General features: G+C 28.2%; 1 protein-coding gene across 2 annotated transcripts in view; it reads left to right on the forward strand.

The window, feature by feature from the left end:
* LOC108567426 (Ig-like and fibronectin type-III domain-containing protein 2) overlaps positions 1 to 17,334 on the forward strand; it is a 59,951-nt gene that overhangs the window by 11,160 nt on the left and 31,457 nt on the right. The window lies entirely within an intron of this gene.

A 17,334-nucleotide genomic window follows, 5' to 3' on the forward strand; every position in this document is an offset into this window, starting at 1 on the left:
CCATTTATTTATTTAAGCGCACCATAAATATTTACCTTTCAATTCGTCGATGGTATTTTAAACTTTTGGCAGGATGCAGCTCCGCCGGTATTTCCGTTTATTACACGTAAAAATGATAACTCCCAGTTGTCTGAAAATAACTAAAATATCCTGTTTGATGCATTCACTATGTTTACAAATCAAATATTAATTCATTGAAATTGTACTACTACTACTCTCCATTATTTATAATAGTTTATTTAATGATGTTTTGTTTGTGCATTGGCTTATTAGTTGCTGCGTTTATGGGAATTGTTTCATATTTGTACAGGAGAATTTCCATTAATGGTGAATTGAATCATGTATATTTAGTAGATAGATAATTTGAATGTTCATAATTAAATAAATTTAAAATAAAATATGTTCTTTATTTACCAATTACCAATTTTTATTTATTAATGTAAATTTGGTGCTTTTTCTTCAACACAAATTTTATTTCATAAAACTACGAATATATGTGACTCTATACTTAGCATAAGCTAAGACATGAAGATGAAAATAATCAAAAATTAGTATTTAACTTTCTATATCAAATTATATTCTGACTGAAGTTTACTGTAAAAAGTGCATAACGAAGTCAATATTAAGAAATTAAATCTCAATATACGAAAGTTAGATTGTGTGATAAGACTTTTATATAATTTCAAGAAAAATGTATCTAAAATCTTGAGAACTGGTGACATGATTATATAAAATTTTTGAAAATAACAAGAAAAAATTAAAAAAACAGATAATAAGTAATGGAAATCGAGTTATTTTAAAAATTGTAATGTTCATGATTGCTCATATTTTTCAATAATTTGATATAAAACTTTTAGAAGTAATATTTTTCATCATTTCTCACCTGGTCATGATTAAAATACATATGTTAGCAAGTGCGTTCGTTTTTTGCAACTTCTGCCCTAGTTCGAATTGCTTTTACGAAGTGGAGAGTTTTGCAATTGTGGTTGTTTAATTGCTCTTCGTGGCACTCCACAATGTGCACTCTGGTGTTTCTACTGGACACATGAAACCTTGATTTTAACTTTATTTTCGGTAAGCCCATTTCATGGTTTGCTCAACTGAAGATTTTACACAATTTTATTTGTAATAGTTTTATGCAAATTTTCAGTATTAATTATTATATATATTTAATGCAACTAAAACTTTAATTAAAAAAATAAATAAAGAAATTATGAATATAAAAGTAAAAATGAAAAAATAAAGTATTATTATATGAGCCGTAAATCTGAAAAATCCTTTAATTAATATGAAATTTTTTATTAAAATAACATTGTTTGCGATTATTTTCTTTTAAGATAGAAAAAATGAGAGATTTTCGTATTTCCTACTGTATTTTGTCATTAATTATGAAGAGGACAAAACTGTATACATGTTAATTAATGATCACAACATAAATTTGAATATGAAAGGAAATTAAAAATCAAGACATTATAATTCTTTGAAGAAGGTTTCTTTACTAATTTGTTAAGAAAATCTTTAAAATACTCTCTTATAAATTTTTTGTAGAGCTTTAAGTCCTAATTTTGTATGGACTCTCGGGAACTTGGGTTTTATACGGGTGGTGACAAGTTAATGAGGATTAAAGGGGATTTAACTTAACTTAAAGCCTGAAAATTCGAGCTGAAGATTTCCGGCTCCGCTCGAAATGTTTACAAATTTAATATTAAATTATATATATTATTCATACAACGAAAGACTGTTACCGGATATAGCGAGATGCCAAAAAAAAACAAAATAAAACAAAAATAAGAAGACAGAAGCATTATAATCAGTGGAGTATTATTATCCAGGATGGCTTTAAAGGAGGACAATGTTGCACGGTCTGGATGGTTACTAGATTAGTCAAGAAAGGGGTCGGACAGCTGCCCGAATCCTGTCTCCAAGACAGATTACGAGTTACTGAAAGCAACGCCCCGGCATTAGCTTCCTATCACGCGACCCGGAAACTTATTTCTCACAAAAGTCCCACCTCATCGCGTCCTCTGACCGTGAGCAATCTTCTCTCTCTTCTTTTTTTTTGCACAGTCCAGATCATGTTTTACCTTCGTCGCTCGATAACACGGATGCAAGGATCATTGTGTAACTCTAGTTCACATAATAAATACAGGGAAACGATTGCAAGTTAAACTCGATGCCGAGAGGAGGGAAGAGAACCGAATTCCACTGAAAGCGTTTCCCTCTCATCACAACTGAAATTGAAATGTTTGCACAACTTCGTTCCCAAAGACTGAACCGAACCGCAAACGCAGTTTACCGAACACCTATTACTCTCCCCTTCTACGAACTTGATTCAACCGAAAACAAATTATTAATTCCGAAAACGAATTTTATTTTCAATTTATAATGGATTTTCAAATTGCCTTTACAGAAGTCTTCAGCCTACACAATCTCACTCTGAAAACAAATGTTAACTACTACTTACTTGACAAGTAAATCGTCAAGTATTTCTTGAAATAATACAAGTATTCGTCAACTGGTTGGTTAGAATTTATTATGTTAGCTTACATACATATTACAGGGTGTGATACAAAAATAATGCAGACTGTTATGGGCTTCAGCCTCTTTCAGCCTCAGTATTCGTCAACAAATACTTGTCCAATTCCACATAATAAATTAAGCAAATTAACTTATAATTATACAGAATATTACTGATATTAGTTAATGTTTAAACTCATTTTATAAATTTATTAAATTTAAACTGTAACTAGTAAATGTACTAAAGATCCAAATCCAAATATGTAAATAAACAAATTTTGTCGAAATTTATTGTTTTTATTTTAAATTTATTACATACTTGACATATGTGTAAATAAACAATACTTGGTAAATGTGTAAATAAACTAATTATGTTTTTTTTTGATTTTTTTAAATTTATTACTTTCTTATTTGTCACTTTCTTACTTACACAATATAAAGTTTAACTAAATACATAATTTATTCATATGAGTAAATTCAATTTTTTACTAGTAAATGTAATAATTTGGTAAATGTATATATAAACTGCATATTATTTAGTAAATTAACAATGTGTTTAAAGGGACATCCATTTAGGTCTTTCCACCAGTTTTTAGTAAATTTTATATATTAATAATTTCGAATTTATTACTTTTTTATTTGCATAATAATATTTTTTATATAATATTTTGTGCCGGTTTGATTTACGAAGATTCACAATAACTCCGCTTTGATATAACGCTTATTTTACCGATTCGATTTACGACCTCTATTATTAAAGACGAAATTTCTTACACAATTAACATTATCATATTTTAAGAAGATTTGATATTTTTTCTTAGTAAATATAAACAAATTTGGTAAATGTGTACATAAACTAAGTTTGTAGCATATTTTCATTAGATTTTATGTTAGTTGTTTCATATTTTTCACATTCCTACATTCTTTTCTATACATTGTAGAAAAAAAATATATACATTAAGCAACTTTATTATTACTAGTATATGTAATTTTTTTTTTGGTAAATGTATACATAAACTAATTACATCAAAGTTTCATATTTATTATATTCTAACGTACATTATTATATATTAAGATTATCTAAATACAGCTAAATTTACATCCTCTAAAGATATATGCGTCTAACAAAAGCAAACTTCTATGAAATGGTTTTATATAATATTAATGACGACGACGTTTTAGCGCAGGATTTGCATTATTAAAAAGCAACAAGAAACCGCGTAGTCTCCAGGAAATCTTTCATCCATCTTCACAATAGATGGAAACTTGGAGGCGAAGTATAACAAACATTGTACATTATGTGCCGGAAAACTCGTTGAAACGCTCGTTGTCGCTTGTTGAACCCTTCAACCTGAACAACGACAACAAAAGAAAAAAAACGTAAATAATAGAGCAAGATGAAAATAACGAAGTATTTTTTTTTAATAAACACATGCAATTTGACGCACAAGCTACATGCAAATATTCTATTATTAGTTTTTTCGCAACAACAAAAATTCGCGACGCATTCAATTTTAGAATTAATTTAAATTGTTTGAAATCGAAATAACATGTTCATTTTTTTGGTTTTGCTTTGGTACTTTTATTAATAATAATAACAACGTTTTTCGCTTCCGAACTAGTTTAAAGCCAATAATTTGTTAGAAATGATTGGTATGTGTCATCGACATTTTGGTGTTTATATTTACATAAAAGTAAAATTCTGATTCAAATAAAATGTACTAAATACGAAAATATAGCAACAATTTTCAGTTAAAATCCATACTTTAGTGTAATTAAGTTCGTGTTTTTTTTCTGATTTAGGTCATAAATAATTCATTTTAAACGTTATAAAAAGTAATTATTAATAATTAAATCTAAAACTTTACCTCAACAACTTGCTCACAGTTACGGAAGAAACCGAGAAATTTTGATTTAAAAAAGTGGAAAGGTCAAATTGACTGGATAATAGCAGTTACGGATTAAAGTCATTTTTAAACAAATATTCAGTATTTTTTCTCTTTGACATTATAACATTATTAAATTAAAGTCTCAAAAGTTAACTAATCTAAATAATAATAAATTTATTATTCTATTTATAAGTTAAGTAATGTTTACATATTTTTATTGATTTTAAGTCTTGTCTGAATTGAATTAATTCTCGTTCATTAACTATACTAATGAATATTTATACAGAATATTTTTTTATTTTTATTTGTAATCTGACAAAATATGGTAATAAGAAAATAGTTGAAACATAATAATATATTACAAATATTGGTTAAATACTAAAATATTGTTCATGTTTCATGAAAACTTTGTTTGTGTGAAAGAAGATGATGATTGCTATAACGAAATGAGATCAGAAGGTTGAGATGTTTAAATTAGTAGAGAAATTTGCAAGTTTTTAGACGGAATGCAAATATGTAAGTGAAAATTGTTGAAGTAACGAATGCAAATGGAATATTTAGCACGTAGAGAGTTTTGGGTGGTTGTGTCAGGCAACTCAAAAGGGAATTAATTTCGCTAAAAACCAAGTTGTGTATAATTTTAGTTTAAAAATTCATAATTAATAAATAAAAAATTTAATATCACATAATTAAACACAATATCAAATATTTATAAAAAGAAAAATTACCAAAAATTCAATTTTTGTTTCATATTTTTTATTTCATTCTATAATAATAATTATGTTGAATGTTTCAATAGAGAAATAAAATTTTGAAAAAAAAATGTAGAATGTGAAATTTTACTATTAAAATTGTTTCAATAATATATAGGAAATTGCCTTTTGAAGCTTTTTTTTTATTTATTATATTTTTTTTTACTGTATAACTCATACATAAATAACTCATTTTATATAGGAAAATGTTGTAAATGATAATAAAATAGATAAAATTAACTTACAACATAATTAATTTAGCTTTAATTTGAGAAAGCATAAAATAGTCCTAAAATAGTTCAAAACTGAATGTTAATTGTAATTAGCACTTAATGGTACTATTGACTTTGATTGTGTCGAAACGATAATTGCAGTCTAATTAAAGGGTTGCAAAGTCTGGTGCACTTTAAATGGAAATAATCGCACATATTTAAATAGGCAATATTTTAATTAAATGTAACGTCCATATTGAATTAATAATCAGCCGCTGATTGCGAAAGCGGCGCCAACTGAAAATACGGCTTTTAATTTGGCTCTAATTGAAACTAGGTGGAATAATTTGACCGGATTAGTATAGTTCAGGTGTCACGTGTTGGCGGGATGTGCGAAAAAAGGCCGTAACAATTTTTGCATGCAATATTTATTTTATTTACTTTTTTTTTTGTTCTGGACCGGACGTTATTTCATTATTACTTTTTTACCTGTTCTCTACTAATTAAGGTCGTTACGGGCTCTATCATTCATTTTGTTCCATTTCGTGCAGTTTTTGCGGTATTGTCGGAGCCAGTTAAACTACGGACGAAATATACGATATTTCTAACTGGATTATAACGAAATGTGAATTTATTTCTCAATGAGGCAACAAGCTACAATAACTGAATGAAATATATGTACGTAGACATATAGACTTCAATTATCGGTTGTGTTTTTTTAAATTGAAGTTGTAGTTATCATATAACGTTAGATTAGTTTTACTACAATGAAAAAGTACAGTAAAACCTATTTTTGTGCGCACAAATAAATCGCACAAAGAAAATATTCGAAATTTTCATAAATTCTTACAAATAACAAATAACTTTGTATAATACATTAGAGAAACTTTTTTTATAATACGTCAAATATTTACGAAATACATGAGAAAGTACATTCAAACAAAATGAATAATTAAATTACACATGGAAACATTTTAAAACATTAATTTCTCATTGTATATATGGAAACATTTTCAAAATCGACTAACAGAATCGTTTGAGCAGGCTGTAACTATGCACACTGATTAAAATATTACAATGGTGACAATGCCGTTGTAATTGGTTGGATTTCATATACCGCACAAAAAAAATCGCATAAAAAAGCACAAAAACCGGTTCTACTGTATTAAACTCAGTCAATGAATGCAAATATTTATAAAGAAAAGTTTATTAATAATAAATTTGAAATATAAACTAAAGTCATATAAGATATTATTAAAGTTGTAAAATATATTTCCTTATAGACTCACCTTGCATTCAGTACAACATTGATTTCCTTATTGAATTTCAACTAAAGTAGATACAATTTATATTTCCGTTATAACCTGAACAGTTTATCACTGAAGAAATTGTCTCAATCATTTGTATGCACTAGTTTATTCGTCTTTTCTTCTCAATCATTTCTACATTATGTAAAGAATTAGATAAATTTCTGTAAAGTAATTATTCAAGTTAATATTCAGATATTTTTATCTAATTTGTCTATAAAAATACATTTTATACTTTTATATAAAAAAAAAATTTTTTTTCACTACAAAACTAAATATTTTAGAGTTATGGAAATAGAATATAAAGTAATTAATTAATTATAATAATTTTATTATTTAACAATTTTTATTGTACCTTTTCGGACCAAAGAAAAAAAAATTGTACAGCTAATTTTTAAATATTTGTGGTATATTTTTGTTGTTGTAAGCAAGGAAATGAATTTTGTATATCTGATAACTGAAATAAGTGTATTTTCAGTGCACTGACTGCTTCGTTCAAATATTTCATGAGTTGCACGTCACGAATGCATGTACAGATTTTAATTAACCCCGTTCATAAATATATATATGTATGCAGCGCTTGTAATCGAAATATTCATGTGGTGCAATGGAAAAGTCCATTACGACCGCTTTCCCATTCAGGAATCGATTAAGTTAACGGAAAGTTTCATCCCTTTTCGCTCGTTGCAAGCACCCCTCAACGCCGACCCATCATTCCTCTTTATACCTTCAGGACGAACTTTCCGGAGCGCACTTTTATAATACGTACTACATAGTATTTAGCGAGAGACTTTCCGTTCCATCCACACACCCTCCAACCAAATCGGATTTGCTTAATCTTAAACTGCATTACAGCCGATTGCTTTGTGAAATCATAAATTCCCGCAGTTCCCGATTCTTTTCAACGGGGAATGATTGCACACGTACGGAATTTCGGGAGTAACTTTTGCGCCGCAGAACGGATTGCGATTCGTGCAGTAGTTGTAGTAGCATGGAGAAAGGGTTATGAATTAGCTAGAATCCTTGCAAAATTGCCGAAATTCTGTTGATACTCTGCGTGGTTGTGGGATAGTGAATAGTCCTTTGGCGATGATTTATTACCCAATGATTAATTAGGCTGGGAGAAGGATACTAGACTTATAATCCTCATTCCTTCTGCTGTATTTAAGCATTCATGTGTACAATATATTACAAAAGTATTGTGTAATTAATTATATAATAATAATGATAATGTTATTTGTCAATGAAATAAAGACTAAATCATGTAGGTAAAAACTTATATCTATACTGCATAATTATATCAAATTATAGTCCATAATACCCCAAATTTCTCTACCTGTCAAATTTGACATCTATCAACTTGTCAAATTTATTAAATATTTAAATTTGACAGGTTGACAGATCTAGTAACTACTATTTGTTATGATGAAGTCCGATGATACTGAAACTGAAGTGTTTACACGTTCATGATTATGCAATAAATACATTATTTAAAATTTAATTAAGAAAATAATCTCTGTTAATTAATATATTTAATATGCAATTAACTATAATAATTATAATTAAACAAAGTTTTAATTAAGTTCTTTGCTAGAGACTCTACCTGTCAAATTTCACATCAATCAACTTGTCAAATTTATTAAATATTTAAATTTGACATCTGTCCACCTGTCAAATTTGTTAAATATATAAATTTGACAGGTTGACAGATCTAGTAACTACTATTTGTTATGATGAAGTCCGATGATACTGAAACTGAAGTGTTTACATGTTCATGAATATGCAATAAATTAATTATTTAAAATTTAATTAAGACAATAATCTCTGTTAACTAATATACTTAATATGCAATTAACTATAATAATTATAATTAAACAAAGTTTTAATTAAGTTCTTTGCAAGAGACAAACATGGTTTAATTAATCAAATTAATATTTAATGTTTGTGATTGTTATATTTAGAAATTATATTAATCTATATATATATATACATTTCTTGATTACATAATTGAAAAAGTTCAAACATTTTAAAGATATGTTATAAATACTTAGCATAATATTTAAAGCTTATAATTTTATAAATTTGTAGTGGACATAATTCATAGGATTTCAAACAAAAATCTGGCAAATTGGAAAAACACTAAACAAAATAATTGTATTCGGAATTTTGGGGAATTAACACATCGACGTCTAAAATAACGAATCCGTATGCAGATTTAGTATGCAAATTATTGCGGTCCCATCCAAATTGATACAAATAGTGTATTTGTATATAGTGGCTGACACTAAGTGCGTTCCCGGCATTGAAGCGTTCGAAATTAAGAGGGGGTGGACTGGAGCTGAGCCAAAGTTGTACACAGTTTCCGAGGTTAGTTCGTACCCTCCCTCCTCCACCACCTCATCCCTCGCACAACCAGCCGACTCCCCAATCCCCTCGCGAAATCGATTCTCTTTCCACCCAACTCTCTCGACCCCTTTTCCGGCTTTCCGTGCGCTCTAATTTACCGTGGAAAGAAATAAAACGGGACTACCCCTCTGCAAAAGATTTATACTAGTCTTAAATTAGCACCGGAGCTGTCTAATTGGCTTTGGGTGCAAAAATATATATTACTGAAAAAAAAAATATTATGAAAAACAAAAAAGAAATGGAAAACAACGTGACTCGTGCGTGAGGAATTATTAATGGGTTGATCATGAAGCGAACAAAAAAAAAAGAGAGAGGGTGTTGAGTCCATCGCTCATCGTGTGTGAGGATCGACTTTTCTCATACAGTTTTATCATGATTAAATCCGGAGTGGAATTTTAAATATTCAAACTCCGTAAAGCTCATCAAAAGGACACATTTATTTAAATAAAACTTTCATTTTATCGCAGTAATTGAAATGTATTTACGGCTTTCTGATTTGCGTTTTCATGTTTGAGGGATGAAACTTTTTATTGCTTTCATTGAAATGTATTTACGGTTTTTATGATTTGCGTTTTGTTGATTTGCGGCAGTGGCGTAACTAGAAGTGGATGAACCCGATAAACACAGTTAATGGGTTTTTTAATTGAATGTGTAGGCACAACCCACATTTTTATTTGGGAAAGTCAAATTTCAATTTGAGGGTCCCTTCAATTTTGATTTTAAGGCCTCAATAAAAGTTTTTATCTTAGTTTTTAAGCGTCGATAACCAAAAATACATCTTTTTTTTGTATTATTTGTACCCGCTTGGCTTGTATGCATATGTGTATTGTCGCACCCCCAATTGTTACGCCACTGATTTATTGAGGGATGAAACTTTTTATTGCTTTCATTGAAATCTATTTACGGTTTTTATGATTTGCGGCAGTGGCGTAACTAGAAGTGGATGAACTCGACAAACAAAGTTTAATTGAATGTGTGGGGCCCAACGAAAATTTTTATTTGGATGACACAAGTAAATTTGAATATGAGGGTCCCTTCAATATTAATTTTAGGGTCACAAGAAAAGTTTTTATTTCAGTTTTCATGCGTCAATAACTAAAAATACATCTTTTTCTTTGTACTATTTGTACCCGCTTGGCTTGTAGGCGTATCTATACTATCGCACCCCCAATTGTTACACCATTGTTTTATTTTTGTATGAATTAAAGGTGAAACTTTTTGTCGCAGTAATTGTAATGTATTTACGGCTTTTTGATTTGCGTTTTCATGTTTGAGGGATAAAACTTATTATTGCTTCCATTGAAATGTATTTGCGTTTTGATGATTTGTGGCACTGGCGTAACAAGAAGTGGATGATCTCGAAAAACAAAGTTAATGTGTGCTTTGTTTTAATGTGTGGGGCCCAACGAGTTTTTTTATTTGGAAGACTCAAGTGAATTTGAATATGAAGGTCCCTTCAATTTTGATTTTAAGGCCACAAGAAAAGTTTTTATCTCAGTTTTCAAACATTGATAAATAAAAATACATATTTTTCTTTGTACTCCCGATTTTTACGCCACTGTTTTTTGATGAGTTAGGGATCAAATTTTTTATCGCTAATTGGGATCAGAGTGCAATGAGATTGGGTTGGTTTTCGGCAGTGACTTAACAGAAAGTAGATAAGCCCAAAAAACAAAGTTAATGATTCAATCTGTGGGCCCAACGCAAATTTGTATATGGAATACTAAAACAAATTTGAATTTGATGGTTCCATCAAGTTTGATTTTAGTGCCAGATGAAAAGTTTTTATCTTAGTTTTTAAGTGTCGATAACTCTCGATTGATACGTCTTTTTATTGTATTAGAGTGCAATGAGATTGAAATGGTTTTCGGCAATGTAACAAGAAATGGATGAATACGTTTACGAAAACAAAGTTAATGCGTCCTTTGACAGAATTTGTGGGCCCCAATTGGGAAGACTCATGAAAACTTGAATTTGGGGCATCAGAAAAAGTTTTTGTTTTACTTTTTAATTAACGATAATTAACAAACAGCCTATTCTTTATACCTAATGGACTTTCTTAGCTTGAGGACCAGCATTGTTTGCATCACAGATTATTACGCCACTAGTTTTTGGGATGAGTTTTGGTATGTGAATGAGCTCTGATGTGAGATGAGGATGGGTTTTTGGTATGTGCAAATTCCGGTATTTTATGGTGAATGTGATCTGCTTTAATGGATCGTTGCATTGCCTGCAGATATAATAGACGTTTACGTCGTCGGAACAGTTGGCATCGAAACCTCCTCCCGCATATAGTGGTTGAATTATTGATATTGCAATGGACTTTTATGCGATCGCCAATTTGCACGTGTGACACATCGACGGATTCCTGCTTATTGTGCTTGAAATTTGCAAATGCATTGAATAATATATATACATATATATGTATATATATAACGTTCAGTGCAGAACTTGAAGACTCGCAAATGCCCATTGCTGCTCCTGCATGTATGAACTTAAATTACGACTAATTAATATTCCATTCCACTTACCGTTCCAGCCATACAAACAGATTGTGGCAAACACTGATTTAACTTGTAATGCCGACTAAGTTCATAACTGTATTTCCAATACACTCTCCGCATGAATAGACTATACTAGACTCATGTTACATTAATCCAACAAATCCAGTATTTTAATTACAATATTCAGTTAATGCCCATTCTGTTTAATTAATTTATAACAAAAGTTAACGTTAATTTCACAAATTAATTAACCAGTTATAATTATTGTTATGTTATTTTCTTTGATTTCCTACTGCTTTGTATAAAATTCTTTATGAAAATATATTGAATTATTTCTTTAAGTTTAAATTATAAATAATATAATATACAAAAATATATTAAATGTAAATTTATTAATATTTTGAAAAAAATTTGTATACAATAATTAAAAGTTATAAAAAAATAGAAACACAAACAAACTACATGTACAAATTATTTATCACTTAAAACTTCATTAAAATATTCAATTTGTAAGAGTTGAAGATTATCTAAGTAAAGAAATATTTTCGATTTATGATAAAAAGAAAACTTTTCCTAAACAAATCAGTGGTTTTTTTTTAACAATTCATTATTTTTTCTTAATATAAATTTAAAAAATATGATTTAATTGAATAAATACATTTACATACAATTTTAAACTTTAAGTTTAATAAATAAACATATATTTATAATTTGTGAATCAATTAACATGAATTAATTGGAATAAGATTAATATTATATATTTTTTTTTAAATATTAAATACATATTATATTAATTCTTCATATACTAAAAATTATAAATGAAAAACTGTTTAAATGTAAAGATTTGTTTTTTATATAACATTTCGTGTGCAAATAGGAGATTCCATTTGAGATTATAGTAATTTTATGGCGTATTTAACGGATTAAGTTTTCAGATGGATTTGTTTTAAATTAAATCTTTTATTTACATAGTTTTATAGTGAGAGTAGATAAATGTAGTAATAAAAAAAGCATTAAATAAGACTAATCAAATTTAAATTAAATTTCAAAGAAATAATTAAATCTATGAACAAAGACAATAAAAGCAAAATTACAACACCTGAGAATGCCAATTAACTGGTTTCAATGGAATTACTAGACTAAATGAATATGATAAAACGGTCTAGTGGCTTTACGAATTGAATGGAATATCCATAAAGGAAGCATCAGCTGGAGTAATGAACTTAAAAAAATAGAAATAAAGAGAAGAAAATGTAAGGAAACAGTGGGGAAAAGTATTTTCCAATTAGCAATTTTCGTGCAGCGTGCGTTAGAGGGAAAATTTCAAAGCAAAAAAAGAAATCATCAGAACCGGCTTCGGAATAATTACAGTGCGCAAAGGGACGAATTGCGAATTCCCATCTAGTTAAAGCCATTGAAAATCCCGACAAATTTCCATTGCGGACCCGAAACGCTTAATTAAAAACTGTATACGTGGCAGACGACGACCAACACACATTACAAATATTATACAGAGGAATGAGATACATGCGAGAATTCGCATCCATACGTAGAATAGAGAAGAAGTGGAGTTGTGCTCATAAAGCTTCTAAATAAAATTAATTGCGGAGCGGCTAATTAAAACTAAAACTTCCGGATGGTGCCGTGTTGCGATAAATCCAACTGGTGCGAGAGGTGTAAATAAATTCCATTTAAAATTAAACTGTTGAATACTTGAAGGAGTTTTGGCTTACCGAGAGGTTCAAGATTAAAGTTAAATATGCACGAGGATGCGACACATTTGTATACCACTGTGTAAATTACGGATAATACCGTAATACTAAAGACCACAATTCTACATTTCAAATTTCTTGAAAGAATACATAGTTTTAAGTAAAATGAATGTGCATTTTTTTGTTAACAACTTTTTCTATTACCTAAGTAATCCTTCAGCAGTTAGCACCAAATAGATATATAATTTATTAGATGAATATTTGTAGTTTTTTCTATTAATCTATTAACAAAAACTAAAGAATCCAATTATGATAGATATTAATTCAATATTGAATTAAATTTAATGAAAGTTTATGTTTTTTACTATTAATCTAATACCAAAAACTTTTATTGAATGAATTTGTATACTTTCTATTAAATCTGCGATTATGAATCAGAATTTATTAAAATTTATTGAATTAGCTTTTATTGAATGATTCGTATCTTGTAAATCTACAATCAAAAACCAAATAGAATTTATTGAAGTTATCATTAATTATAACAATACACAGAATCTTTTTCATTTGCTAATATTTTCCATAATGAAGTTGAAGACATTTTTAATATAAAAATGAAATAGAATAATACAAAATATCATATATATTTTGAAATGTACTTTTTAAAATTGAGAAATGTTTATCAATAAATAATATTTTTACATTATTTAGGTACTAAAGTAACCGGAATAATAGAAAAAGACATCTATAAATATTCTTACTGCAAATACCAATTAAAGTATTCAGACAATAAACTCCATAATAGGTAAAACGCTTAATTACCAACAAGTGGTAAATGCTCATGAATTGGTTCTAATAAACGAGGAAAGTTTGCTGTTTCTGGGGACTAATTCGTATTTATTTAAAATTATTTTTTGTAAATCTATAATTAAAAACCAAATAGAGTAGACTTTATTGAATAATCAGTAATTTTTGATCTAATTTAATTATAACAATGCACAAAATTTCTTCAATTTGTTAATATTATACAGAATGAAGTTGAAGAAATGTTTTATATAATAATAAAATAGAATAATAAAATAAAACATATTTTAAAGTGCAATCTTTTAAATAGATAAATATTTATTAAATTATATTATTACATTATTTAGGTTTAGTACCTAAACTGGTAAAACGAGTCAGCATAAAAGAATAATAGAAAAACACATCCATAAATATTCTTACTTCAAATACCAATTAAAGTATTCAGATAATGAACGCCGTAATAGGTAAAACGCTTAAATAAATTGGTTCTAATGAACGAGGAAAGTTTGCTGTTTCTGGGGACTAATACGCATTTATGAAAATTGAGGTTTTATTCTTTGAAACATAGAAATTAATGAGTTTTCAAATGAACAAAGTTGTTAACTATTAACTATCCTTCAGCTATTTTGATTCGATAAATGTTTTTATTGTCTATTAAAGCTACTATCAGAAAAAAAAAAGATTATTATTTCATTATATGAATTATTTTGAATAGTAGATTAATAGAAGAAACTTATTAATCTACTACTCCCAAGAATACACGTTTTATTGATTTGTCCTTCATTGGATGAATTCTGATAGTTTATAGTAAATCTACGATTGTGAACAAGAATTTATAAATTTGGTTCTTATTAGATGATGTTTTGTAGAATATACTATAATAGAAAAAGACAGAAATGAACAAATTTGGTAACTATTAACAATCATTCAGATATTTTGATTCGATAAAAGTTTGTAGTGTCTATTAAAGCTACTACCAAAAACCAAATAGACTAAAATGTAAGATATTTATTTCATTAGATGAATATTTGTAGTTTTTTCCATTAATCTACTACCAAAAACCAAATAATCCAAATTTGATTTATTTGGCTTTTATTGGATGAAGTCTGATAGTTTCTAGTAAATCTACTATTACAAATCAAATAGTCTAAATTTTATTGAATTGAATTTTATTTGGTGAATGTTTGAAGTTTTTCTATCATTAATCAATTACCAAAAACTTTTATTGAATGAATTTGTATAGTTTCTAATGAATTTACGATTGTGAATCAGAATTCATTAAATTTGTTAAATTTGTTCCACTATTAATCCACTATCAAAAACCTAATAGACTCGAATTAATTGAATCATCATCAATTTATTAAGTTACCACTAAATCTGATTTAATTATAAAAATGCACACAATCTCTTCCCTTTACTAATATTTTACATAATGAAGTTAAAAACATGAAGTAAAATAATACAATATATCAAACATAAATGATGAAGTGGTGCAGTCTTTTAAATTTTGGTACTAAAATGGTAAAAGTAACCGGAATAAAAGAATAATAGAAAAAGACATCTATAAATATTCTTACTTCAAATACCAATTAAAATGTTCAGACAATGAACGCCGTAATAGGTAAAACGCTTAAATACTAACACGTGGCGAATGCTTATGAATTGGTTCTAATGAATAAGAGGAAAGTTTGCTGTTCCTGGGAACTAATTTGCATTTATGAAAATTGAAGTTTCACTCTTTGAAACATAGAAATTAATGAATTTTCAAATGAAGAAAACTATTCTCATTTTTTTTAATTGGAATATTCATTAATTATATGCAATTATAAGACGGATCTGAAATTGAAAAAAACAACAATTTTAAATGTATTGTTACCAATTGAATCGATTGTGGCATTTATTCATTTACCCTGCATTCGTGCATCCTGCAATCAGTCTAACAGCTTCTGGGAATAGACTTGCGGGTAAAATGCGGGCAAAAATCTGAAACAGTTGCTGCATTGTTTCCATTCCAAATGGCGGGAGAACAAAAATATAGATATGCATATGGAAACGTTGAGTGTCACCAGAGAGAAAAAGAGTGCGAGACTTTCTTGATTAAAATTTAAACAAAACAAAAAGTTATATAAGCGAAACTAAGCGGAAAGGTGGAAAATGTGTGAAATAACAAAACAAAGTAAAATGAAAATCGGAGTTTGCGAATTAACACAGAAATACGAAAAACGTTGCCGGATGTTGGATATTGCACGTTCCGTTGATTTCCTTTAATTAAATGTCGCATTCTCGCGTAAATATGTCTGTCTGTCTGTATGTATGTATGTTTGGCGATGAATATTGGAAATCTGTTTTGCTGGATTCATGGAAAATTGAATTTCGAAATTCAATCGAAAAGCATATATATCTATCATTTATGTAATAATACGTACGTCTATAAATTAGCTTTCGGACGGTTTCGGTATTTGGGATCGACATTATTTGATTTCCTTATGTTTAACTAACGTGAAGCGTTTGGGCGTTGTGCATTTGCACATATTTTCATGTCAAATTTAACTCAATATATTGTCATTAATTTCATTCACTAAATATGTAACTGACAATTAATTAATTTTGTATATAGAAAAAGCTATAACTTATAAAATTTACATGAAAATCTGTGAATTTATAAAAAAATAACTAAATTAAGTTAAATCTACTTAACCCAAAAACTTAAGTAAAGTTTATTAATGTCACATAATTTAAAAAAAAAACTTAGATATAATATAGAAATATTTCATAATTAAAATAGTTCATTTTTATCTGTAAATATAAATATTCATCATACAATGATACAAAAAAGTGCAACCATACTGCCTCATACTAGAGTAAAGGAAACTTCATAATACTATACATATAAGAATTATTATGGTATATTTCAGCACTTATATATATGTTATACATGCTTTGCTTTGTATTAAATTTCATAGTCCTCAACCCGTAACTACTGCGGACAAATAAAACACAAGGTCATTTTGACCCATATGTCAGTTTATTAAATATTAAAAAAAAATAGAACAAATTATTAATTTATACTGGAAATCAGAAATACTGATTTTGGTAAATGGAAAACCGAAGTTATTCCACTTTGAAATCTAAATCTTGATGTTATTACAAGGTATTTGCTATAGATGGGTCACTTTGACCCGAAATACACATTAATATAAGTACCTCTCATCGCGACGGCTTTGCTCCTACTGA

The sequence above is a fragment of the Nicrophorus vespilloides genome, unplaced genomic scaffold (genome assembly GCF_001412225.1).
Source record: "Nicrophorus vespilloides isolate i.1.1-1 unplaced genomic scaffold, Nicve_v1.0, whole genome shotgun sequence".
NCBI lineage: Eukaryota > Metazoa > Arthropoda > Insecta > Coleoptera > Silphidae > Nicrophorus > Nicrophorus vespilloides.